The sequence below is a fragment of the Metopolophium dirhodum genome, chromosome 6, assembly GCF_019925205.1.
Source record: "Metopolophium dirhodum isolate CAU chromosome 6, ASM1992520v1, whole genome shotgun sequence".
Lineage (NCBI taxonomy): Eukaryota > Metazoa > Arthropoda > Insecta > Hemiptera > Aphididae > Metopolophium > Metopolophium dirhodum.
In genome coordinates this window covers 26,066,063-26,092,953 of record NC_083565.1, presented here as the reverse complement: position 1 = coordinate 26,092,953, position 26,891 = coordinate 26,066,063, and the positions used below count along the sequence as shown (strand labels likewise).

The 26,891-nt window shown below is 33.9% G+C and overlaps 1 pseudogene; it reads right to left on the bottom strand.

The window, feature by feature from the left end:
* Nucleotides 1-20,647: 20,647 nt before the first annotated feature.
* Nucleotides 20,648-21,755, bottom strand: LOC132947580 (uncharacterized; annotated as a pseudogene).
* Between the last annotated feature and the right edge of the window lie 5,136 nt (nt 21,756-26,891).

Here is a 26,891-nt window from a genome sequence, read left to right as displayed (position 1 = left end):
GCATTTTTCATGCATATTGCAAATATACATGCATATAATATTATATTATATTTTACCTTTATCATATAGTATTGTATTTACCCCTTTTGGACCTAGCTATTATCTTTTCCAAAATTATAAATAAATACATTTTTTTTTTTTTGTATTTTTCGTTCAAAACATATAAACTGTTTTGTTTTTGCAATTATTCTTTTTACCTTTTTTGGAATTAATATCATTTTTCAAGTTATAAAATATCCATATCATTCATTTTGCATATTTCATGCATATTTCCAATAATTAATAACAAATAATCAATAAATTATTTTGTCTTTTTCAAATATCCTATGCTAATGTTCAATCCTTAGCTATAAAATAAATGGTAAATGCATGTTGCTCTGCTGCACAGTAGGTTACAAGTGGGTCACTGTATAACGGTACTACAGTAGCCGTTAAGTTGAATTAATATTATAAAACTACAACGAAATAAACTAAAATCGTTATTTTTGGTTATTTAATATGCAATTTCCTCTAAATTTGAACATAAAAAAACTATAAAAAATGTGTCTTTATATTTGGAGATTTTGAGATTCTTTGGTTACTAAAGTTATTTAAAAAATATACAGTATACTGAACGTGTAAAATATCAGTAACTATAAACAATGATTATATAAAAATTTGCTATGTTACGCACTTATAAGACAAAGACCACAAACGTCCTAATAACGTATTAATAACTTTTGTTACCTAATGATTTTGATGGCTGCCATTATCGTCGGAGGAGTGTTGATAGCGTTGTACAGTCTACTCGTGTAGTCATGTAACCGGTTGCCTTTTTTGTTGAAAGTGTAATGGTTATTGTTTTTTGGGTCCTAACTTCCACCTAACTTTGTTTTAAAATTTCAATGTAACATATATTTAGCGTTATTTAAGGTAACATTATAGCACATATTCATACAATTTTTAAGTGTCCAACACTGGCCCATTAGGTTAAACCCTTCAAACATGACTGAGACTAGCTAGATTTAATGGCATGTTTATTATAGTAGTAGCATATTGTTATATTATTAACGATTATTAAAAACATATTTAATACCTAGGTAATAACAAAATTAAATTAATTTTATATTTCAGCGTTCTTAGAATAGACTATACCTACTACTGTTTAATTGTATCCTACAGTGGTGAATTCAGGGGGGATAGGGGGCATTTGCCCTCCCCCCACAATCGCCGTAGTTTCCCTTTGTTGTACACTGTGTGTACCCAATTTTGAAACTTTTTGTATACTTTTGGCCTCTCCCCATTCCACCCTAAAAAAAATTAAGCCCGGGATCCGCCACTGGTATCCGTAATAATTACTGATTCATAATTTTGAATAACTAGATTTGAGAAGCGGTAAACACTGATATTCGAAGAATTTTCACATGATAATATTATATTTAATTATCCTAAAATATCATTTCAAATGTATAATAATGACTTAACAAATTGAAAATAATTTGCAACAGTATTAATTACAATAATTACAGGCCCAGCAATATGTATAGTATAGACACGCGTTCAGTTTGTCTACACATATGCGGGTTGTTTCAAAATATGGGACAGTCACTTGGAAGCTTTCTGTACGTTCGCGAAAATGGCATTCTATTACACATGTCTGGACCAAAAATGATTCTGCAGAATAAAACAATTACAGACATGTTTGTAAATCAATTAAATAACAATCAACGTCTTTTTGGTGTAAGATATTTGATATTAAACAATTTATTATTATGTGTATACAGTTCTATGTACATACATATTTATATATTGTGGTAAACTGACAATCGGGTTGATTGTGTGGTTTACCGGGTTGCAGGTAGCAAAACCTTTGTATTGAGGATTTCTTCTTGTTGGATCATAGATAATAAAGATTTGAATAGGACATAATGGTCTTATCAGCGGTCTCCGAGGGGAACAAATAAAGTATACCTATATCGAGTATCAATCACGGCTATGGATAGCCTCCGGGAACGCGGTCTCAAATATATTTAATATAGCCGTGGCCTATCCATATCTTTATTATCTATTTGTTGGATTGAATAAAATATAACTCGTTGAATTGATAAGACATTTATTAAAATTTACTCTGGTGTAATTATTATAAGTTCAAATAATACAATTTAGGTGCTGAGAGACGTGAAGATACTTGTGATAACAATGGGTGAACACGTCTGAATACAGGCTGTTTTATGTCTGCTTTTATAAGGGTCTCCTATTCTCCTACCTTCCTCCTGGCTTATCGGCTTATCCGTATTGCATAAAGAGTGTTATCTATATCGTGCACGCTTAGTTGGGCAAAAGTCCTATTACTGTGTCCATGGCTGTCAATCATTTATTTAGATACTATGTTCCTGTTTCTATTTATGTGTTGTGTACATATATATATTTATATACATTATACATGTATATACATATATGATATATGTATGTACGTTATATATATATATGCTCATTTCTCATTATCTTATATGTGACTGACGATTCACATATAATATGATGTGGTCCTCTTAAATATTACTCACGAAATAACATGATTGTCGGTTTACAATAACGCTATTGCAGGCAATTGGCCCCCTTCATCATCTTAGGCGTGTATTTAGGTATTCGGGAATTGATATGTCATTATTTGTATACAAATACATATCATTATTTCTTATTCCTTACAATTTCTATTATTCATTATATCTCTCTGTTAACTATCTATGCTCATTATTTGATATACGTAGGAGTAAACGGATATCATCTGTTACAATATTATGTATGTTAGTATTAATGTGTTTATTGTGTTAATTTATACAGCTCGACTGTTCTACCGCCACGTATTGTAAATGTGTTGAACATCAACCACATTCGAACACGCAATCGAACATTCAATCCATCCGAAGAAACAATGCACGATTTACCGGATAGGCTAGTGGCTAGTCGGATGTACTGTTGAAGCCTCTGTCCGGTGGCGACCCTCTGTCAATGTTGAGAACGGTGCATACTGCACTCAGAGAACAAGACGAACTCGGAACTACGTATCCGACGCACAGATGACCGAGGATAGCAATGCCACGCGTCACTCTGCGTGTAAACGTAAAAGAAAATTCAGTCCCGGGACGTATCACGATCGATCGAGTTAGATCCGCTCAACAACTATAATATTAGAGTCGATATATTGTAGCTGCCGGTCACATAATATTATGATACTGTCGAACAATCTTCGGCTTCCGTAATATTATTAATGAAATATTATTGAATGAATAATTAATAATATTATATGTTATATTATAATAATCGTGTAAATATCTTGACACCTATAACTACAATAATATTACACATTCATGTTTGAATCTATGTTTATGCTTGTATTTATACTAGTTTAGCCGTACTGGCCCGTACTGGTCCACCGGGAAAATTCCCGGTGCGCCCCATGATGAATTGATAAATCCTCTCCTCTTTTTTTAATATCATTATAGTATTTAATAATATTATAAGTAATATCATATACTCTGACTCTGTTTACTGACTCTGCCTCTGACACAATAGTGACGCGTGAAAGGTCATTTTCGAAACTAAAATGTTTAAAAACACGATTAAGGACTAAAATTTTACAAGACAATCATTATTCTTAATGCACTGTGAACTAGACATTATAGTACAGCAAGTAGATGGAGATTAAATCATTAATGCTCTGTGATTGAAACTTTGATCAGCAAATTAACGCAAGGTCTACTCACATAGTCAAGTTGTTTGTGTACTTTTTTTAAAGTATTTAAAAAAAAAAACTGTTACGGTTTATGTTTTTGTATAAAATAAAAATAAAATAAAATTTTAAAAATAAGTGCATAATTTATTTTCTTAGCTATTTTACTATGAAACATATTATTTTGATTGGTATTTTGTTAAAAATCGCAGAATAAATCATGAACTGTGTTTAACATATTCGGCGGTAGTTTTTAAATAAAGCAATAAAACAATGGTGTTTTTTTTTTTTGCATATCTTGTTTACAAAATTTATACCAGAAGGAGTTGCCTTCGATTTCAACATATAGTACCTTATCTTTTTTGCTCTTGAAAACCGTCAAAGCCCAAAAGTAACAGTTACATTAATAGGTGTGTGGTGTGTCCCCTGAAATCAGATGTATTTTAAGCACTGTATTTAGGTACGTACTACTTTATATTAAATGCATTATAATATGAAATAAATTTATATAATATAAGAAACACGTAATAAAAAATATGGGTAAGTGGATGTTGCTCTGCTGTACGGTAGATTTCAAGTGGGTCACTGTATAATAGATGGTATTAAATTTGAATTCAATGATATAATATAACCATTGTATGTGAAAAACGATTCTGAGCTGTGACGGTTTGTCAGTGTAGATATTTTATATTATACTTAAATTGTTATTACTTATTAGTAATACGGTTGCCGGTAAGTTGAATTAATATTATAAAATTACAACAAAATAACTAAAAACGTTATTCTTGGTTATTTAATATGTAATTCCCTCTGTATTATAGCATAATAATACACAGTATTTATAATATGTACGTAATCGATCACACCCAACACCATTGACATCCTGCCGTCTGTATACACTTTCATCTTATTTACAGTTATTACGTCTTATTCTCCATTTAAAAAAAAGTAAATTTACAGTACACTAGCGTCATATTTTAATATTTATTATTATATTACTATGGTATATTATTTAATTATTATTCCAATATTTCATTGCTTACAAGAGTGACCGGAAAAATGAACCAAGACAATGGTGTAGCTAAATAGCCTACACAGGACGCCGTGTTATGATAATTGTATTTCTGAAATAATACCAATTTTTTCAATATTTATACAGAAACATTTTTGGAAAACTTTACTGCTTCCGGGAATATTTAATTTAAAAACAATACAAAATAAAATGTAAAAATATTACTATGACAGAAGAAAGATTGAATTTTCTACTGCAGAAACCACGCTCAATGTTGAAAATCGAAGCATTTTTACTGTTCCATCCGAAATGTGTTGAGACTGTTGAGAGACACTAAAAAATAAATAAATAAAAATATCACACACAATATTATCATTGTAAAATTAGTACAGTCATCGCTTTGCTCAGAATCTAAAATTTCCAACATTATTTTCTAAGAAAATATATTGTCCGGTTCATAATTAAAGAATCGCCTGGAAATAACATAATACGCCTGCCGATCTATAATATAATGGTGTTATACATAATATGATATAGGTTATAATTACATTTTATGGCGGTCCAGATAATTTGAAGAAAAAAATGTCAAAGGCCTTAAAAAACTTAAAAATTAGCCGATATTATAATGTGTTTATTTTTGTGTTAAAAGTACAGTATATTAATAACATAAAATATTAGATAAATAATAGTATGTAATTTAAATTAGTGTCATTAATCTTATTAAAATACGCTGTAGGTATACAACGAGAAAGCAAGTCAACCTTGAGATCGCATTCTAATGGGGACGAACAACCTCACCTAGACAGGTTAAGAAAGTAATCGAGGATTAGTCATACACGAGCAGATTCACATACAATAAGAAAGGGGGTGACGATCTACGACTAGACGCATAATAAATATTTAGAATACATTAGTTAAACCATAGTACGCACTTCTGAACAACTATATAAAAAAGCCTACAGTAGAAATATGAACGATATCATAGTCATGTGAATATAATATATAATTTTTATTTATAATTTATATATATATCTATATATATATAAAAATGGAGACAAAAAATTCGAAATTGCATCAGTTGAGAACGGCTGGGCCGATTTTGCTAAAATTTTTTTTAAATGATAGAGAATGTCGGGGAGCGGGTTTATAGCATAAATGATGGACCTAACTGATGTGAGTTAGAGATTTAGAGACAAAAACCGGTGGCGCCATCTAGCAGAAAAAAATATAAATAATATAAAAATAATAATTATAATAAATAAATAATACAAACATCGATAATAGCTGGGCTTGAAATCGATTAATATCTATAAAAATCGAAAAAAAATAATATATTTTTATATTCTGGTTGATATACATTTTTTATTTTAGACACTCATAACTCTAAGCATAAAAATTCTCTCCAAAAAACAATAGTCGTTTTTGATTGAAAAAGTTCTTAGATAACATAAAACGATAATGTTTCAAAATAAAATGAATAATGTGCCAACTATTATATTTTTTTACTCTAGAGTTATGAGTGTCTAAAATTAAAAATGTATATCAACCAGAATATAAAAATATATTATTTTTTTTCGATTTTTATCGATATTAATCGATTTCAAGCACAGCTATTATCGATATTTGTATTATTTATTTATATTATATATTATTATTATTATTTTATAAAGCTGTAGAGTTTGTTTGTTTGTTTGAACGCGCTAATCTCAGGAACTACTGGTTCGAATTGAAAAATTAATTTTTTGTTGGATAGTCCATTTATCGAGGAAGGCTAGAACACCACACTACGATAAATTAATAGAAGCCTGGGGAAGTGATCAAACAGGGATTTTGAGACTTACGGTGGAAATGTTTGTTTATATATATGGTCGTTATTGGTTATAGAAGAAATAATTAATAGATAAAATATTAAATATTTTAAAAAAATGAATAAATGTTATTCATTTTTTAAAAAGGGTTGATTTTTTTTTAAAGAAATGATTATTTTTAGAAATGGTTGAATTTTAAGAAAGGATTAATTTTTAGAAAGGGTTAAATTTTAGGGGAAAATGTCAACAATTTACTTTTTACTTTTTTAAAAAGGGCTAAATTTCCTTTTTTACTTTTACTTTTTTATCAAAGTTATACCAAGTCAAAACGACAAACTTTGATACTTAGACTTTGATACTTTAGAGTTAATTCATACACTTACGTACAAACAGCACGGGGTCCGCGATCTACCGCAGGTAGATTGCCTACCTGATAATAACTGCTGCGAATTAGAATTTTTATCTCGGGCAGCAGAAAATTTAAGATAGATATAGAATATCAAACACCGAATATTTAATAACGCATTGAACAAAGTTTGAGTCATATAAAAGTTTGTACATTTAACGGGTAACGAAGTGCACGGTATCAGCTAGTATATATATATAATGCATAGTATCTATTCATAGTAAATATTAACGGAAGGCGTTTACCATATATTGTAAATATGATATTGGGATACGATTCTTGGAATAGACAGGCCTTTATGAGTACCTAGAACAAATATTTTGTGGAACAAAAGTCCTCAAAACTGTGATATTAATATTGGAACAAATTATTATGGAAAAAAAGGTAGTGATCCGTTTTATATAATATAATGACTGGAAACATCACAATAATAATTATTATGACTATTTCATAATAACTTGGTAATATCGTAATGGGGATTTATTCCTAGAAATCTGATTAGTTTAAATAAAGATCGTGCGTACTAGACGCGACCGAAACCGCCATTTGTAGTAGTGGTGGGAGAAGGAACCGTAGACGTCGTCGCTGTCCTTAGGTGGCAGCACATTACAGATGAAAAATTAAATTTGACAACAAAAAACATGCCTAAGAAACATGACAAATACAAAGGTTTATAGTGATTTTAGAGAAAAATACCAAATTATCAAAATTAAAGAACACAACATTATCTAAGGTATGACATACCCATTTGTAGATTAAACAACTGAAACGATAGGTATTTAAGATTGAAAAATTAAAATTTTTGACAACATAAAAATATCGTATTTATATATGTCATTTGCTAGATAATATTGTGTTCTTTAATTTTGATAATAGATTGTACTACGCTAAGTATATTACTTTCGAAATAAAATCTATTTATCGAAAATATGTTTTTATACCGAAATATAGCTGCGCTGACATCCTCTTAATATAAAATATCCTAGGCCGACAGACCGTCTCAGCTCTTAATCGAGTCAAAACATTTAATACCTATGACCAATATTAAATGTTAAAATTAAATAATTTATAATATAATACCTATATTTATAACCTACATAGTATATTGTATAATTATTAATTACTAATTATATTATACAGGAGATGTACGGTCAAAAACCTGAAAATTTAATACAAAAATATTAAACAGTTAAAAAAAAATTTGAGGGTAAATTCACAATAGTAGATTATGAGCGTCTAAAGTTATAAGGTTAAGAAAATTATTTTGAGTTGTAAATTCATAACATTTTTTATTTTTTGTATCTAAAAGATAAATACTTGTATCTACCAATAATGGTGTTTAAAAAAATTAACGGGCTCGAAATTTTTCTAATGCTGCGGGCCGACGAGAAAGATAAACAAACTATAGCTGGCTAGTAGGTAATATACGTCGTCTGGGAGATTTTCTCGGAGATCGGTATCTGTGTTGAAATATTAATTGTATTTAGCTCAATACCAATTCTCAATAATCCGAACGTGCACGTACAAATTATCTTCACCAGAAAAAAAAATATGGCAACTAACTATTAGAACATCGCACGCTACGCGGCAAACGTCATATTACTCGAAACCTTAGAAGACATCGCAGTCAACAAAATGGAAGCCACTTACGCTGACGAAAGCGACGAATACCTCGTGCGTCTAGTGACTTTTCTTCTGTCTGCCATTGATTCGGTCGCACTACTGCAAGTGGCGACGATCAGACCCCGGCGTCGGATGGAGAAAATCCGATTCTTGGAGGCGCAGATGGGAAGGAGTGTGACGAAAACGTCGAGGTGTTCCGAAAATTTCGGAAGCAGAAGAGGACCATTCCATTTTGCAGGCGAACATTTGTGCGTCGTCGTCGTGTGGGGACGCGCCGTCCTCGGAGTCGGGGCCTGTCGATCCCACTCCGACTCCCGAGGGCGGACCGCTCGACGACGTTTAGCGACCAGACGACGTGTTGGATGATGAGAACATCGAGCCGGCCAGGGGTATATCTGTGAGGAATAGCTTTGGTGAGTTGTTCGGACGGCTGGATACCCGGCGGCAGCACACCCGGAAACTGCGATCAGAGTCAGACGCTTTTTCCGCGGTCTGTGATGGCGCCGATGAGAAGCCGTCCGCAGCTCGCCCCTGGGCTGAAGACGACGGACAGGATGACGGCGACGGAATGGAGGGGAGGATGCGAGAAAGAGCACGGACGGTGCGCGGCGGTAAGTCACCCGCGCACGTTCTCCAACCACCCGCGGCGCGACAGGTTTCGCTGGCGTAGCGCACTCGGTCGTCGTTGACGCGCGAGACCCTCTGGCGGCTCGGTGAGTTCCCGGCTGCACTTACGGTCACGCGGAGTGGCGGCGACGGGAGACGGCGACGACACGGCGGCTATATAGTAGAGGTACCGGCGCGGGCAACGATTCCGCCCCGACGGTATACCGACTCGGTACGACGGCGATGGTGACTCGGTACTACGGCAGCGGTGGAGACTTCGGCACGGGGTGAGTGGTATGGAGATTTGCGTGCTAGGAACACGGGGACGTCAGCGGCGCTGGACTCGCGGAAACTTAACTGTTTCACAGGGTCTGGCGGTGCGCGACTTCACCGCGGCGGCGGAACGAGGACGCGGCCGAAGGGATAACGCCAGGGCGGATATTACCGAGAGTCAAGGATCGTGCTGTGGTCCGCTGACTTTCGCATTTTCGCCCAATGGTAATCCCACATCGGCCGTTTCTCTCGTCGCCAACGGTTCCACAGCACAAAATCTCACTTCACTTGCTCCGCGCCTTGGTCTTCGCCGTCCGTCGGCCAAGTCGTCGCGCCGTCGACCGTCGACGCGCACGACATCGCGCATTAGCTGCCGTCCGTTGCCGTCAACCGTAGTCACTCCCATGGTCATCTCGGTCTGGCCTCGCCGGCTGGGCAAGGTCGTCAAGCGGCCGAGCAAACGCGCCAGCGAAACTCGTCAACCCGCGGGACAGGTCGGAGAACGTGCAGAGGTGACCAGTGGCCAGCAACACTGCATTTCGGCACCAATCGCCATCTCGCATTCTCCCCTCCATTGTTTATTGTGTCTATCCTGTCCGTCGTATTTTTTTTTCTTTAAATTTTATTAAATTATTTCAAATTATTAAATTGTTCAGATATTATTTTTTCTTTTTTATTTATTTTCATAAACGCATAATATTGTGTAAAATATTATATTTATATTTTTTTTTAGCCAATGTGCTATTTTTTTCAAAATTGTTGTTCATACATTTTTTTACTTTTTTTGGTTTTTAGTTAATAAACATAATTTGATGTGAACAAAAAAAATTTCTATTTTTTTCGTTTTTTCGAGTGTATAATCAATCGTACAGATTTAACGACTAAAAAAATCGTTAAAATATATATTTTAAATAAAGAAACTCGTTAGTCAATTATGCAAAGTAATGACCGTGGACCTGCAGTATAAACGCTAAAGGCGACGAAAACTGCTGAATAAATCATATAATACCTAACGCATTACACCGGCGGATACGACATAAACGACCAAAACCAATACAAGAATTGTAAATAATAATAATATAATATGTATTATGTAGAACGTGCAGACGTCAATATAGTCGAATAGTTAATACAAAATAATATTTAAAAAAATTCAAAATTGAATTTTACATAGGTAAAATAATAGTATAATTTTTATATAATATAATAGAGCTGCATGTCGAAAAATAATATTGTTTGAAAACTTTCCGGTTTAGGTTTGAACCTAGGCGTGCGCACGTGTGCAGTGAATAATGCTTTCGCTGCACCTGTCAATTTATTTTGGATTTAGTGGGCTGGTAGATATTTATTTGAAAGGTATAGAGTGAATAATTTTAAACACATTGAGTTTATAATTAAACTAGTTCTCCGAGCGTCGCAAGGGGAGACCCTCCAACCCCCCAACCCCCCCCCCCCCCGGGTGTTGGCCCTGATTGTTGTCGAAAAAAATCATATAGCCGCCGCTATTTTTTTGGTGTCTACCAAGTCAGTCACCTCAGTTATCGGGGTAGGCAATCGTCGGATAGCGGACAATGTGGGATGGCCGGGCCACGGCAACAGGTATGCGATCCGACTGCGTCGAATCACGGAAAGCGTTCATTACTGTCACCAAAAACGCAAATTTAAGTAATAAATTCCGTGGAAAAAAATTCAAAACATTTCGGGCGTCCATGAAAACGATATAGCCGCAATATTTTTTTGGTTGCCTAACAGGTCAGTCACCTCGAATGAAGTTTGCCGATGTAATAAGGGTAGGCTATAAGTAATAAGGTATGCAACGTTCATTACTGCTGCAGAAAACGCAAATTAAGTAATAAATTACGTGAAAAAAATGTAAAACATTTGGCCACTAGCCCACCGACGCATGTATTTATGCCTGTATATAGTAATACCTACACGACGGCGGCGATATTGGCCGTCTGTTTTCCGCGACGCCGTTCCGCCCCAGGATTTGTCGCAAAGGAAGTACGTAAGTAAGTCTCTGTTTTATATAGGTGGAGGATGGAGGATTTTACTTTTTATAATAAATGCATTTTGGCATCGAAACTTTATACGCTTTTATAGCGAACTGTATACGTTGGTAAGTACAATTTCTACTATCGTGACTCGGCGCGGCGCAGTGGCTGAAATCAATCACTCGACGTGATTAAGAGTAAGCAACGCCGCTGGGTACTAGTTCTCAGATGGATGACCATCTGGGTTCGTTGCGCGCAAAAACCTAACCTAGGCGTGCGCACGGGTGCAGCGAATAATGCTTTCGCTGCACCTGTCAATTTATTTTGGATTTAGTAGACTGGTAGATATTTATTTGAAAGGTATACATAGAGTGAATAATTTTAAAGACATTGAGTTTATAAATTAACTAACTCTCCGAGCGTCGCTGGGGGAGACCCCCCAAACCCCCCCGGTGTTGGCCCTGAGTGTTGTTGATGTCAGAAGCTGAAGCGGTCTTCTGGTCCGGTCGTCGGTCTCGAGCTAGGCGGTTGGTGGGAGATAGGGAACTGTGATAAGGTCAGCACCACTGCGGTTCGACGTGGTAGCTCGGGCAGGCCATCCAAACGCAAATTTAAAACATTTCGCGCGTCCATGAAAATCATACAGCCGCAATATTTTTTTGGTTGCATAGCAGGTCAGTCACCTCGAATTAAGTTTGCCGAAGTAATAAGGGCAGGATATCCGACTTCGTCGGATAGAGGACAACATGTGACTTCTATGACACGACAACAGGTATACAACGTTCATTACTGCTGCAGAAAACGCAAATTAAGTAATAAATTACGTGAAAAAAAATGTAAAACATTTCGGGCGTCCATGCAAATCATATAGCCACCTAATTTTTTGAGTGTCCAGCAGATCAATCACCTCAGTTATGAGGCTGGCATCGAAACCACGAGCCGCATGTCATCCGCATCAACGCCTTACCTACCTACCTACCTATACTGAGTTGATAACTGGAGTCAGATCTATGACTCTTAAACAGTTTCGCCGTCCCGGCGAATTATGAACGCGATTTAGACGCACCACCTATAATTTTAGCGGAGAACGCGAATACGTCTTCGACGGGGAGGGCAACCGTATCGAAAAAGGCTAAATCTCGAATTTTTGAAATAAACCGCGCGATGGCGGCGCTCGGTTTGCACGTAATCTTTGCCGCGGCGGGCCCGACAGGAAAAAAGTACGGACGCGCGCGGCCTGTAAATTTAGCGCGGAACGCGAATAAGGTCCGAGCATGGACGCGGAAATTCCTCAAACCGAGTAAAGACGAAAAATCGGAAGAAATTTTGAAAATTTTGAAAAAAATCGTCAAAAGTGATAAGGAGCGGTGATAACGCAGCGACGGCTATGCCGCCGCCGGGAGACCGTCCATCCGGGAAACGCGATTTTTTCATTAGCCGTTTCCTTACGCTAGTTCAAAAATTATACCTAGTCGGAATCGGAGCGCCATACGGGTTTCTGTTTTATATAAGTGGAGGATGGAGAATTTTACTTTTTATAATAAATGAATTTTGGTATCGAAACTTTATACGCTTTTACAATTTCTACTATTGTGACTCGGCGTGGTTGAGTGGCTGAAATCAATCACGCGAAGTGATTAAGATCGGTGTTCATTGTGTGCAAAAACTTACAAAAACTTACTACAATTTCTTCAATATATTTTTTAAGTATTTTAAATACTTTATAAAAGTATTTTTAACAAAGTTTAAATATACTTGTATTGAAATACCATAAAGTCCGTTTTATTAATTTTATATGGTTTCTGTTTCTGGAATTTTTTAAGAAAACTGAAAATCTAATAACTTTAAAATAGTTCCATATTAATAGTTATATTGACAATTTATAATAATAACCGAGTCGCCCGTTCACACTCACGACGTTACACACAATTATATGCCACCGATGGCAAATGCACTGCACCGTATTGATTCCGTAATCAAAATATGTCGAAAGGCGACGCGACGTGTAAATATGTTACGGACCGCGACTACGACAACGGCGGTGGGCACGGAACGACGACTGTCTTAATTGCTACAAAGTCCGTGTACCGCGGCGGTACGCCTCTGTTGGCGGCGGCCGGACGGGAAGCCGATTTTCACTATACGGCGGCGGGGGGGTGGAGTCTTCTAGAAGATTCTACGCCTTATCGGGGTAGACCCGCGACAAAAATAAATATGGTCGCCGCCGAACATCCTCCCGCCTTTGAAAGCAGTGAGCTTTCAAACTTGCTTGTCCTGGTTTTCATGTATTTGGCGCAGTCAACGGCATTACAGTTATAAACAATACTAAGATAATTACTAATTATGTAAATTTTTAAACTATAACATTTTATACACGAACATCAAATAAATCAGAATACAAAATAACATACATAGTGGTGGATAATAGACAAGGATATGGGACGTCCATACGCACCAGTACAAAGTGAGCATCGTATTATACAGGCAGCTTGGTAACCTTGATAACCGGTCGCTTGAAAATACCGTCAGTTACGATCTCTAAGTGTACCGCTTTCACTGCCATGCATATGAACAATGCCAAGTACGCCTTTTGAGTCCGCGCTCCACGCCGGCGGCTCTCCTTCACGATGAATAGACCTCCATAGTCCATACCCACGTTATAAAATGTCCGATTTGCGGTGACTCGGGAGGCAGGAAAGTCTGCCATAAAAGGTTTAGGAGTGCTGGCCCGATATTTTGAACATGGAACGCATGAGTAAACTGTTCGACGTACAGCAGCCCGACCAGACATTATCCAATATCGTCGGGTTATACAATGATTTTATACCAAGGTCAGTGTTTGTCAAGTTCCTTATAAAAAGGAATTCGTTCCGTTCCTTGTTCCTTTAAAAAAAAAAGGAATTCGTTCCGTTCCTTGTTCCTTTTTTAAAAAAAAGAATTCGTTCCTTTGTCGTTCCTTTGGAAAAAGAACTAGTTCCTTTTTTAGTTCCAGATAAAATTAAAATTCTTATTTAACCATCAATTTTTTTTTTAAACAGATATATTTAGGTACTTTAATTTTTAATTATACTTATACCTACATACCTTCAAGTAAATTTATAATTTACTATTAAGTTTAAGAAAATAATACTGACTGCAGTTTTTTTTTTTATACGGTTATAACTACTGTAGTACTGTATAACAAATGCAAATCACAATTCACTTCAAGTCTTCACATTATTCACAATATGAAAATGAAACACTGATACCGGCTGTCGACTCTCGACTATACGATTATTTGACTTTTCAGACATTTGGGGTTTTCGGTATAATCAAATGACGTATTTTAGTAATCTATTTTGAGATTTTCTTCAAAATTAAATTGCTGGCCAACGTATGTCAACTATCATATCATTTATTGTTGTTATAAATAATTATAATTAAAATAATATTGTAACGTCATATTAATATGGTAATATATTATTATACATTTTAGCTGTAGGTAAGTACTAGGACTAGGTATTACAATAGTCCCGACCCGCATCGTAATTCATAAATGATTTTATTGTTCAGTCTTCGGTGTTCATGCTATTTTATTTTCCGTCGACGCAACGACAAGGATTTACATTTTATATCGTAATAATGTAATATAATAGTATATTATACCCATTTCTATATATTAAATTATAACTTATGAGTTATGACTTATGAGAAATATTAATAAAGTTACTAATGACCATTAAGTAATGAGTACCCTGTACCAGAATACCTACCTAATGATTAAGGACTAACACGGTGAAGTTTGATACTCGGATACTCGATAACGATCATAATATTGGAAATATACACACTAAGAAAAAAAATATTTCAATTTCAATTATTTATATATCTGTGTAAATTGGAACTTGAAAGGAACGAAAAATTTCGTTCTTTTTCCTTGAAAAAAAGAACTCGTTCATTTTCTCGTTCTTTTTTTATAAAAAGGAATTCGTTCAACGTGCCGTTCCTTAAAAAGGAATTCGTTCCAGGAATCCGTTCCTTTTGGAACTCGTTCCTTCCAAACACTGACCAAGGTATATACGTACCACAACGGTGCACCGTATAGCGTAGTATTACTCTGGTGAACCTTCGTTTAACTCGGTGTACCTATGGGGCGTTCACAATGTCAACGTAATGTTGCCCCACGCAACGCATAACCTGGTTTGCCCTAGTCATGTACCCCGGTATATACAAATGGTGTACACGGTTGCCTCGCACTTATATAGTGGATAGCGATCAGATACCGGTCGGTAACCGAATTATCACCTAGTGGCGACGGTACTGATCGACTCGCACGTTATGGCGGCAAAACCGTGCTACCGCGGTATGCACCAAGCCTGTGCACCGCGAAGTGTATCCCGGTTACCTCTGTTTGACACGGTGTACCTATTGGCGCCCGCAAGGTTAACCTGGTGGTGCACCACGTAACGTATGACCTGGTTCGCCATATAGTCGTGTACCCGGCTTACAATGGTGTGCACGATTGCCTCGCACCAAGTGGGCAACGGTCGGATACCGCTCAGCGGAAAGCCTGTCAGATGCTTTGTCGGACGGGTCATGGACTCTGACTACGGAGGTTGTTGGTCGAAGCGGTCAGAATCCCAGTTTCCGTTTGGCCCGCGATGGTGGCAAAAGTGGCCATACTGATGTCTGGTTGTAATGATATTCAGCTTCGTCTTACCTGTTACGTAGAGCGATCTCCACACAGTATATAGTTCAATGTCCGACTAGGATTGACTGGAGGACATAGAAGACGACTCAGCTTTGCTCGCCACCGATATCTATGAATATCTGTTTGATAGTAGATATGAACGTGACCTAACTAATATTCCATAAAATTAAAAACAAAATGTAAGAAAAATGTTTTCAAATTTACATTAGCCGGGGTGATGAGGTTGTCGAAATATAAGTATAGGAATGTATATTATTTTTATTATAATATTAAAATTAATTAATGTGGATATTTTCTTTTTTTGAAAATAAACATCTATTATTCTAAACACAAAAAATACGAATAATAGATACCTATGATCAATCATGGACGGCACTGTTCTGGTTTGAAATTTTTTATTTTATCATAAACATTTTTGCTCAATATTTATTTGTTTATGATCATTATAACAATCTACAATGGAACCAACGTATTATTTTTACACACACGTGTGAGACAAATAATAATTAAACGATTTTTATCTATGTTAATTAGAAAAGTACATTTGAAATTATCAATAACTTTGTTAAGACCTATTTAATGCTTTTTCAAATAAAATTAAAACGTCTTTGGTCACGATTAAAAGTCGTTAGGTAATTCTTAATATTTGTTAAACCACTTCAAATGTGCTTAATTAATAATATAGTTTATCCGTTATTTGTAGAAATAACATTTAACCTAAAATAATAATAATAACGGTACATTAAAAATCATATTTTATTAATATTTATAGTGTACCCACTCCGTAGATATGGATGCTTGAGTAGTATTCGATTTCGCACTTTTTTTTTTAATTTCATTATGTTTCCAACCCAATAAAAAGTGTCTACTACCTATGTATAAATTATATATATTTTTTTTAAAACGGTATTATTTATGTACTGTACTACTGTGTATATATTTAGGTGCACGGTTTTGCTTGGTAAAATAGTTATTTTTTGAACGTTTTGAAGTGTATTTAAAATATTTTTTGTTTAGTAATGCTTATGAGTTCTAATATTTATTACAGTAACCATAGGTGGTCTTAGGATTTGGGTTTTGAAAAAAATTTAATCTCGTACAAATTTTAAACATAATATAACGACTCGCTGGGGCTTCCACCGGTGAATTATTTCACTAAAAACCGGTTTTTAATAAATCTGGATTATCGAATCAATCCTAAGTGCATCTATCGTTCTATAACTAATTTTTACTACGTAAAGTAATATTAACTCAAATAAAATAGAATTTAACTACAACCATACCTTTAGCATAACTTCGACCAGCTGCAGCTACATCTTAATATTGGTTGACTTCACGCGTGAAATTTAGCGCGCTAAGTTCTATGTCGTCAGCTATTTTAAGTCGTGGAAAAAATTAAACTTATTGAGAACGTTACTTTACTTTACTTCAATTTAAGGCATATTTCAATGCATATTTTGTCAATTTTTAGTGTATTAATACATGCTTAGTTAGGCATTTTTTAGGGCATGAACTTACGAGCCCTGTCGATTTGTATGATGTGTAATTTACACTTAATTAGTTTCAAAAATAACAATAGAAATAAATATTGCTAAAGTTATTGATGAACTGGCCACCCAAAGAAAGGAGACTTGATTTTTTATTATAATTTTTTACTAGACCTAACAAAAAAAAATCCTATGTACTAAAAATAATGATTTTAGTTACATCTAAACTCTAAACTTTTAATACCTAAATTAATAAACTTATTATAAGATTATAAATAATATACAATATTATTATGTAACTCAAATATCATATTATGATTATGCCTAATAAGTTGTTACAATAATGTTACTTGTTTAAAAACATGCATTAATGTTTTTAAAAACAGAAAATTATTACATAAATTGTAGGCATTTGCGTACGATCATATTTCTCTATAAGTAAAGAATTATTTATTATTCCCTACTATCTAAAAAAATCTGGTGCTGAACCATTTTTCCCGCGCGCGTTAAATATAGCTGATAACATCTCCTCCTCGTTAGATTCATTAGACTTTTTTTCAACTACTCGTGATAATTTTAAATACAATGCTATGCTATTTTTCAGAAATAGTGAATTATAAGCTAAATTTATTTTTAGCATATTGTCATTGTATAATTTTATGTAAACTTCATAAACTTTAATCCTATGTATTTTTTTCAATTAATTCATTTGTCATAATAATTTATCTATTTTTGTTTCTTTTTTTTTAATGTTCATTCAATGTATTATTATAAAGGACTTAGGTCCGTTAAATTAATTATATATAAATAAATAAAAACAAATATAGTTATAAGAAGCTGGTGAAAACTTGATAGATACCTACACAAGGTGTAACAGAAAGACTTGACGAAAAAAAAATATGCTACATAAACGTATGACAAAAATTGTTAAAATTATATAATAAGTAAATAATTTAAGAAATATGTCAGCAAATTCCCAAATAAAATATTTTTAAAAAAGTTATTACGTTCCAAATTTGTTATACAAAAAAATATTGATATTTAAAAAATTCTAAAAAGTAAACTACTTGACTTAGATAATTGTTTTTAATATCAAAATTGTTCTTATTATCAGATTCACAAATTGTCTACTTTGGATATATCCAAAAATATATTTATTAAATTAATACATTTGATTTGACGTCGTCCGACGTACGATATCAGTTACTTGAATCACCTTTAAGAGATATCGTTACACCACTACGCCAGCGTGCCCTGCACACTAGGCCGCTAATGTATAAAAGGACGAATCGATGCTTAATTACGGTATAACGCAATTTCTGTTCAAATATAATATTTAGTGAGTATAGGGCTGACTAAAACTTTTTTTAATTAAATATTAGGAAGTTTTTTAATACAGTCTTGGTATAACTATATTTGAAAAAAAATAATTTTTCTTTTAAAAATTCAAAAAAATTATTCGTCGCAGTTCAGGTTGTTATTTAATAATTGTTATATTATTTTAATTGCAATAAATTAAAATAAAATTATTAAACTATTGGATTATAGTTTAATAATTATATTTATAAATTATTATTTATTAGTATATTATATTAATTGACTATTTTTTGATTTGTTCCAGAACTGTTAATTCAAGTCCACATCAATCTCAAACTCAAATATGCCATAGCCCAAACAGTACATAATTTTATAATTTGTTTTTAATTATAATAATGTGTATCGACATTTCAAAATAAATCAATCTCTTCCGTCAATGAAATCGTTTATTAATTATTTGTGCCATTCTGAGTTCTTATCATAGTTATTATATTATGTCCCTGTTAATATTTAATGGAATTTCAACGATAAAATAGTGTGCAATAATTGTTATACTTCTTGTAAAAATATTATATATATATTCTTTGACAACAATATATAAAAAAAACCTTCTTAAAACAGCTGGTTTCGTTTGTTACTTCACCAGATATGTTGTTGAATCATTGGTTTGAAATGAGAATCTTAATATCTTTTCGGCGGACCTAAGACGAAGCGGACTATAATTAGTATAACAGCCACGGACCGGCGACTTTGACCACCGCGGCGGAAACTGTTATTCTTGACATACAAGCGCATCAACGCGTGTCATTATTGGCTCGCATATGACGACGTTTCAGACGGACTATACACACCGAATTATCACCAGACGGCGACGGTACCGAGCGAATCGTACCAGGGCGGTATAATCGTGCTACCAAGGAATATACGTACCACAACGGTGCACCGTATAGCGTAGTATTACCCTGGTGAACCTCTGTTTAACGTGGTGTACCTATTGGGGCGTTCACAATGTCAACGTGGTAGTGCACCACGCAACGCATAACCTGGTTTGCCATAGTCATGTACATAGCCACATCGTGTGTGTGCGTGTATTCTGCAGACATTTCGCTACCAGCTCCACAGAAGTTTAGGTACACTTTGATTTCAAATCGTATTTGTTGACGACAAACCACTCCTACTTTTAAATAATGTGTGGTTAGCGTCAACGACATGTGAGTTGTGAACTGTTGAGGACAGCCGACGGGAGTAGGTTACCACAGTATATATATAGATATAACCAGTACAATTTAAATAAGTTACAATCAATATAATAATATGGTATTGAGAAATAAATGGTACAGGTGGAATCAAAAAATTAACACACACAAAACAATAATGATATAAAATGTATGGCTTAAGGCGAGTGGTGGACGTTGGCATAAGACTGTACGACGCCGGACAAATGACGGCGTACGTGCACTAACGGCCGCAAACAAATGAGGACGAAAAACGTCAGACCGACGAACTCGTACATTGACGAACTCGTACATTAAAGAAACTTGAACAAAAACGGACCAAGTGCCCGACAACCACAACGGACGTCGCGGGTTCAAGAAATTTGGACGGGGGCCTGGTACAAACGTACCTAAGCCAAAAACCAGTTGACTGGTGGTGAACGGTGGTAACTGCAGGTAACATAGGCGGGATTATGGTGGCAGGGGATGAGGTCGAACTTTCCTGGAATCAATCCAAGTCAACAAAACTCCGACAGAAGCATATTCTGCGTGTAGTGTTGGTCAAGGATTTCCACATAAATCTTTTCGACCTCTTCCATAATGACCTGCGACGGTCAGGCCCTGCGGGATTTTGCTAAATTTCAGCTGCCACCAGTAAAACAGACTTCACTTGTCCGTATACGGGCGAGTGAATGCTTAGCTCTGGAGAAGATCGGAAAAAGACTGCATGTTCTCGCACCGGTCATAACTGAGGCCCGACCGTTGTAACGATCCTGCGATCCACAGCCAAGTCTAAAGCGTGGATCAAGGAAAGGCCATAACGTTGCTGCGGGCATTTTAGCATTTCCGTTTGGACGTGTGTCTCCGCAGTCATAAGAACAGGTGGCTCTGGAGGTGAGTCGATCTTTACTACCGGGTTGGTCACGGGTGAGTCATCAGTTGTCAGTTGTGGTGTCGACCGGCAACCCTCTGCAATACCGCACCGTAACGGAAACTTGTCAGTAGTGTTCTTGCGATCCACAGCCAAGTCTAAAGCGGGGATCAAGAAAAGGCCATAACGTTGCTGCGGGCATTTTAGCGTTTCCGTTTGTTCCTCTGTCTCCGCAGTCGTAAGAACAGGTGGCACTGGTAGTGAGGTGATCTTTACTACCGGGTTGGTCACGGGTGAGTCATCAGTTGTCAGTTGTGGCGTCGACAGGAAACCCTCTACAATACCACGTCGTAACGGAAACTTGTCAGTAGTGTTCTTGCGGTAACCGGCTAAGTCCAAAGCGTCAATCAAGCAGTGATCCTCATCGGCGCAATTAAGAGACAGTGTGCATCTTGAAGATTCCACGTTGGCTTCCACCTCAGTCGTGTTTATATAAGTTGATAAACATGTAATGACGGATTACAAATTATTTCTATAACAATCCTAAAATATATAAAAAATAGTCTTGTAGTTTCCCTAGTTTATATTGTGGTCAGCTATGGTAAGTAGCAATTAAATACAAACAGCAGTTACAATTGCCTATATCATATCTTAACAATAATAATTTTTGATGAATAAAAACCAACGAATGTTCTTAAAATGATACCGGTTTTAGCGTAATCAGAATCATATCACATTGTGACATGATTTAGAAAAAATCTTAATAAAAGGTTATAACTAAATACTTTAGATTTAAGGTATTTCAATTTTTACAAAAAATATTTAAGCAGACATCGTAGACAAGTGTAAATGTTCGTTGATTAAATTAGTATAAAAATATTACAATGCGAATAATATTTACAAGTACGTTAAATGTACCTAATTTATTAGGGAATAATATCATTGTTACTTAATTTTTATGTAATATTAGGTTAATAACTTAATAGCTAATTGATAGGGTTGCTATTCGTCCCGGTTTTAACGGCATGTCCTGGTGTCCCGGCAGGTCATTAAGTTTGTCCCGATTAATAGAAGCCGAGGGAAAATAACTTTAATACTATATTAATTAATAATAACACATAACATAATGTCTGTCGTATACTGGATCATGATATGATTGATCTTATTGAGTTAGGGAAAGGATGAATGAACATACTGAACGAGGTATAATAGTGTGTAGAATTAATTTTGATTTAACTAGTAAAGAATTTTATGAAAATATTAAGAATATTATAATTCTATTGAAAGATATTCATTCAAACGAAAAGCATAAATATTAGTAATAACTAATAAGTATTAGTAAGGAACAGTGTTGGGAATAGATAACTAAAAAATTATCTAGATAAGATGAGATAATTTTAACAAAATATAATCTAGATAAAAATAAAGATAACATAAATGTAATTTATCTATATAAGTATCTTTATCGTGTATATTTATACCAAATCAAATATATAAATACCAATATAAGGAAGCCACGGCGTGACCGAGTAGGCAAAAGGACAAAAGGCAGTCAAATATAATATAATAATAATGAAGTTTATTGAATCAAAAAAAATCAATAAAAAAAATCGAACTTTTCGACACATGTATTTATGCCTGTATATAGTAATACCTACGTGACGAAAACTGGTAAAACTCGACTTTTCTAAAAAATTATCGATAAACACGCGCGACAGCGGCACACGGTTTGCACGTTATCTCCGCCGCGGCCGCGGCGGGCCCGCCGTGAACAAATTACGACCGCGCGTGGCCTATACATTTAGCGGGGAACGCGAATAAGGTCCGAGTGAGGACGCAGGAAGTCCTCAAAGGGGTAAAGGTTGATATCTTCATACATAAACTAAATTATTTATATTAATAGATTAATAAATAAACTAATCAATAAAATAACGTACGTTTCCCCAGCCCCCCACATATAAATTTTCGTGAATTTTCTTTTGCCAATATTTAGTACGTTATTTGTTTGAATTTGTTTGACCCGAATCAGAATTTGTTTGACATCACGTACCCCTGAAAATTCAATTTCTCCGTGGGGGCTGAGGAAACGTTTCCCCAGCCCCCCTCATGAGTAAATAATCGACTTTTTGAAATTTTTCTTTTGCCAATATTTAGTACGTTATTCGTTTGAATTTGTTTGACCCCAATCAGAATTTGTTTGACATCAGGTATCTCGGAAAATTCAATTTCCCCGTGGGGGGCTGAGGAAACGTTTCCCCAGCCCCCTCATAAGTAACTAATCGACTTTTTGAAATTTTTCTTTTGCCAATATTTAATACGTTATTTGTTTGAATTTGTTTGACCGGTTTTGGAATTTGTTCAACATCGGGAAACCCGTAAAATTCAATTTCCCCGTTGGGTCTTAATTATTAGCAGGGCATTGCACCCGATTTAACCCGAACCCCTAACACCCCTAAACACCTTTAAAAAATCAAACACCCGAAACCCGTATAACCCGAATGATTCAGTTTTAACACGGGTAACCAAAACCCGAATAAATATTCGGGTTAACCCGAAATCCCGAATAATTTTTTTTCTCATTCTTCATGCGACATAATATCATTTCGTATGTATTTCTTGTGGTGAGTTCGATTTTGTGGAGTTAAATAATCAACAATAATAATAACAGGAACAATCTAACAAACAATCATAGGTAATTTCTTGAAAATAAAATCCATTAAAATGTTTAATAATTTAATTGATTCTGATTAAAATATTAAGTATTTAATTATTTCTCATACCTATTATATGATAAAATGTATTACTTTATTATTTAAATAAATCCAAATATAGCCAATAGCAATATAAAATAGACGTGGTCTCAACAAAACTGAAAGTATTGACAGCCGTGACCAAAATACCAAACACTAATAACTATAATAATAACTTATGTTATTTCATTATTTGCGACGAACTTCCAAAGCGGAATTACCTATGTCCTAATTTAGTAACTCGAATATCGTAATACGCGGCTATATTTATTATTTACCAGTTTTTCGGTAATCACGAAATCATAATTTATATTTTATTTTATTTGTCTATGGCTCAACAGTCAGCGCCCCTATGGCCATCTATTTTAAACATTTTAATATTTTATTATTTATTATATCCATCGACTTGGCATGTGGGAAATTGTACATTTGTAATTTGTATCACATTCGGTTTACGAGTCTACGACGCGCCTCTCACTATACGTACCTACTCAATTTTCAATTTTATTATTATTTCATCGTACAATTTGTGAATACCTATATATTTTTTATATTACCTTTTAGTTATAGTATAATAATAGTATTCATAATATTTATAAAGATTATTTTTTTTAATTTTTAGGTCATCACAAAATAATCAATACCTATTCTGTTATATAATAGGTACGTAACATTATGCAAAATTAAAATATCAATCTGTTGTAACTGTTGATTTTGCAAAATATACCTATTCATTATGTTTTTGTATTTACTTTTAAATGGGATTAGGCTCTAGTAAGTTAACTATTTTTTGACCACAGAAAGCCTTGTAAACATTTTGATTTTTGATGACTGTTTTTTGTTTGCTTATCAAATAAAAATTTTCTGAATATTTTTAATAAGTACCTACAATTTTTTTTTTTAAATATGCTAGTATGTTATTTAATTCCAGTACCTATTTAAATTTTAGACATGTTATATAGTAAAAAAAAATGAGTTACGTGGACTCTAATGCCTATAATAAAACGAATAGGTAGTTAAATAATTACTTTCCCATTGTCTTATTTCTTATAGTTCATAGAAAAAGGTAACTACTGTACATTAATTAACCTAGTTTAGTTAAAAACAAACGTTGCGAATTTGGGTAAAACATTTATATTTTATTATAAATAACATAAACATGAACACTTTCTGTTTTTTTTTTTTTTTGGGGGGGGGGTCATCAAAAGTTCTGTTTTATCCAGATTTCTCAGCACCCATATTAACCAATATTAACCCGAATAATAACGGTTTTGAAAACCCAAATGTTTGTTTAAAATTTTTATTCGGGTGTTTGAACACCCAAATACATCCAGCACCCGAAACCCGAAACCCGAATAAATGATTCGGGTGCAAGGCCCTGATTATTAGTTTAAATATAATGGCAATCAAATTCAAATTCAACTGAATTTGCCTTTTCAAAGGCAGTCGTTACTCAGAATTGGATTGACATCCAGTATTTGTTTGCTTATAAAATGTTTCTTTAGAACATAAATTTAAAAATAATAACTGTTAATAATAATAATAATCTTGCATAATATAATGCAATGAGTTTCAATCTTTAAAAACAAAATAAATTGTACAAAAACAAATAAAAAAATACCATAATAGAGCCTCGTTCAAAAAAAATCACCCTGTTAATTTATTAAATATTTTTTTAAAACACAACTTTCAAAAATAAAAATATTGTTTATTAATAATAATAATTATGCATGCAATGAATTTCATCTTTCAAAGCAAAAAAATTTACTAAATCAAATAAAAAACATCTTGATGCACTTTCAAAGAAAAACAATACTAAGTAGTATTTATATTATATTAACAAAATAAACTTCAGTCACTTAAATAATATTGACCTAAATCATTATTGGTTTAAGAAGAACTTATTATCATTGTCATCATCATAAAAATTCTCCAATGGTATTTTTGAAAATATAATAATGTAATACGTACATTAAACAAATATATATATTACAACATAAGTTTTTAGTGCATACCTACTTAGGTATTATACTTTATGCAAACATTATGATGTCTTAATTAAATATTAAATATTAATTTTTATGTTTTTATTTTAAAATCTATATTATCTATAATATAGAATAGGTACTTCCTTTTTGCCTTTCTTGACGCACAATAGGGATCTAGTTATAGATTTATACGGTTTTACTATTTAAATTCTACTTTACACATAACCGGTATTTTAGTATTTTACAAGGTTTGAGGTTTTTGAGATGGATAATATGAATATGGTAGGTAATCAAATTCAAATTCAACTGAATTTGCCTTTTAATGGCAGCTTATACTCGGTATTTTGTTGACATCTAGTATTAGTACCAATACCTGTACTTGATTAGTTTGTCAGCATAATATTAGCTAACAGTAACATCTTGTTTTTTTTTTAACCCGCGGCCACATAGGCCATTGGGTGTACACCTTTTTTGTTCGTATTATTTAAATTATAGATTATAATTTATATTCGTTTAAAAGTAAAATAAAACTACATAATATTATAAAACAATTATTATTATTACGTAAATTAAGGTAATTTATTTATCAAATTGAGTAGATATTATAATTTTATTATACCTAATAATTTTTCAATGATAACGCTGTGATTGAAATATTTTTTCTCATAAATATATTAGGTATGCAATGAGTGTGTGTGTTATACGTAATATTAATTACAGTAATGTGTAATGTGATTTATAAACGTGTAGACATGTGCATATATAGGTATGGTGGAGTGGTCTCTTATTCTAGTTATAACTTATTATAAATAGGGCCCAGATATTGATGATTTTTGAATCTCTTTTTTGGAACAACATAGACAATGCATTAGAAGCTTAAAATGTCTTTCAAATTTCAAAAACATTATACGATTCTAGTTCTAAAGAGTGTAACTGGAAGACCTGACAAATTAAATACCTAACTTGTTGTAATCAAGATTTATTTTTTTTTATATAATTTACGGACGCTTGCGCTACACTACGTAAGTACCTACAACATTTTTCATTTATTAATACTGGCATTAAAAATTTAACTCTGATAAACATTTTTGTTGAAAAATTTTAATTGTAAGATCATGTATTTATGCAATGTAGTTTACTTTT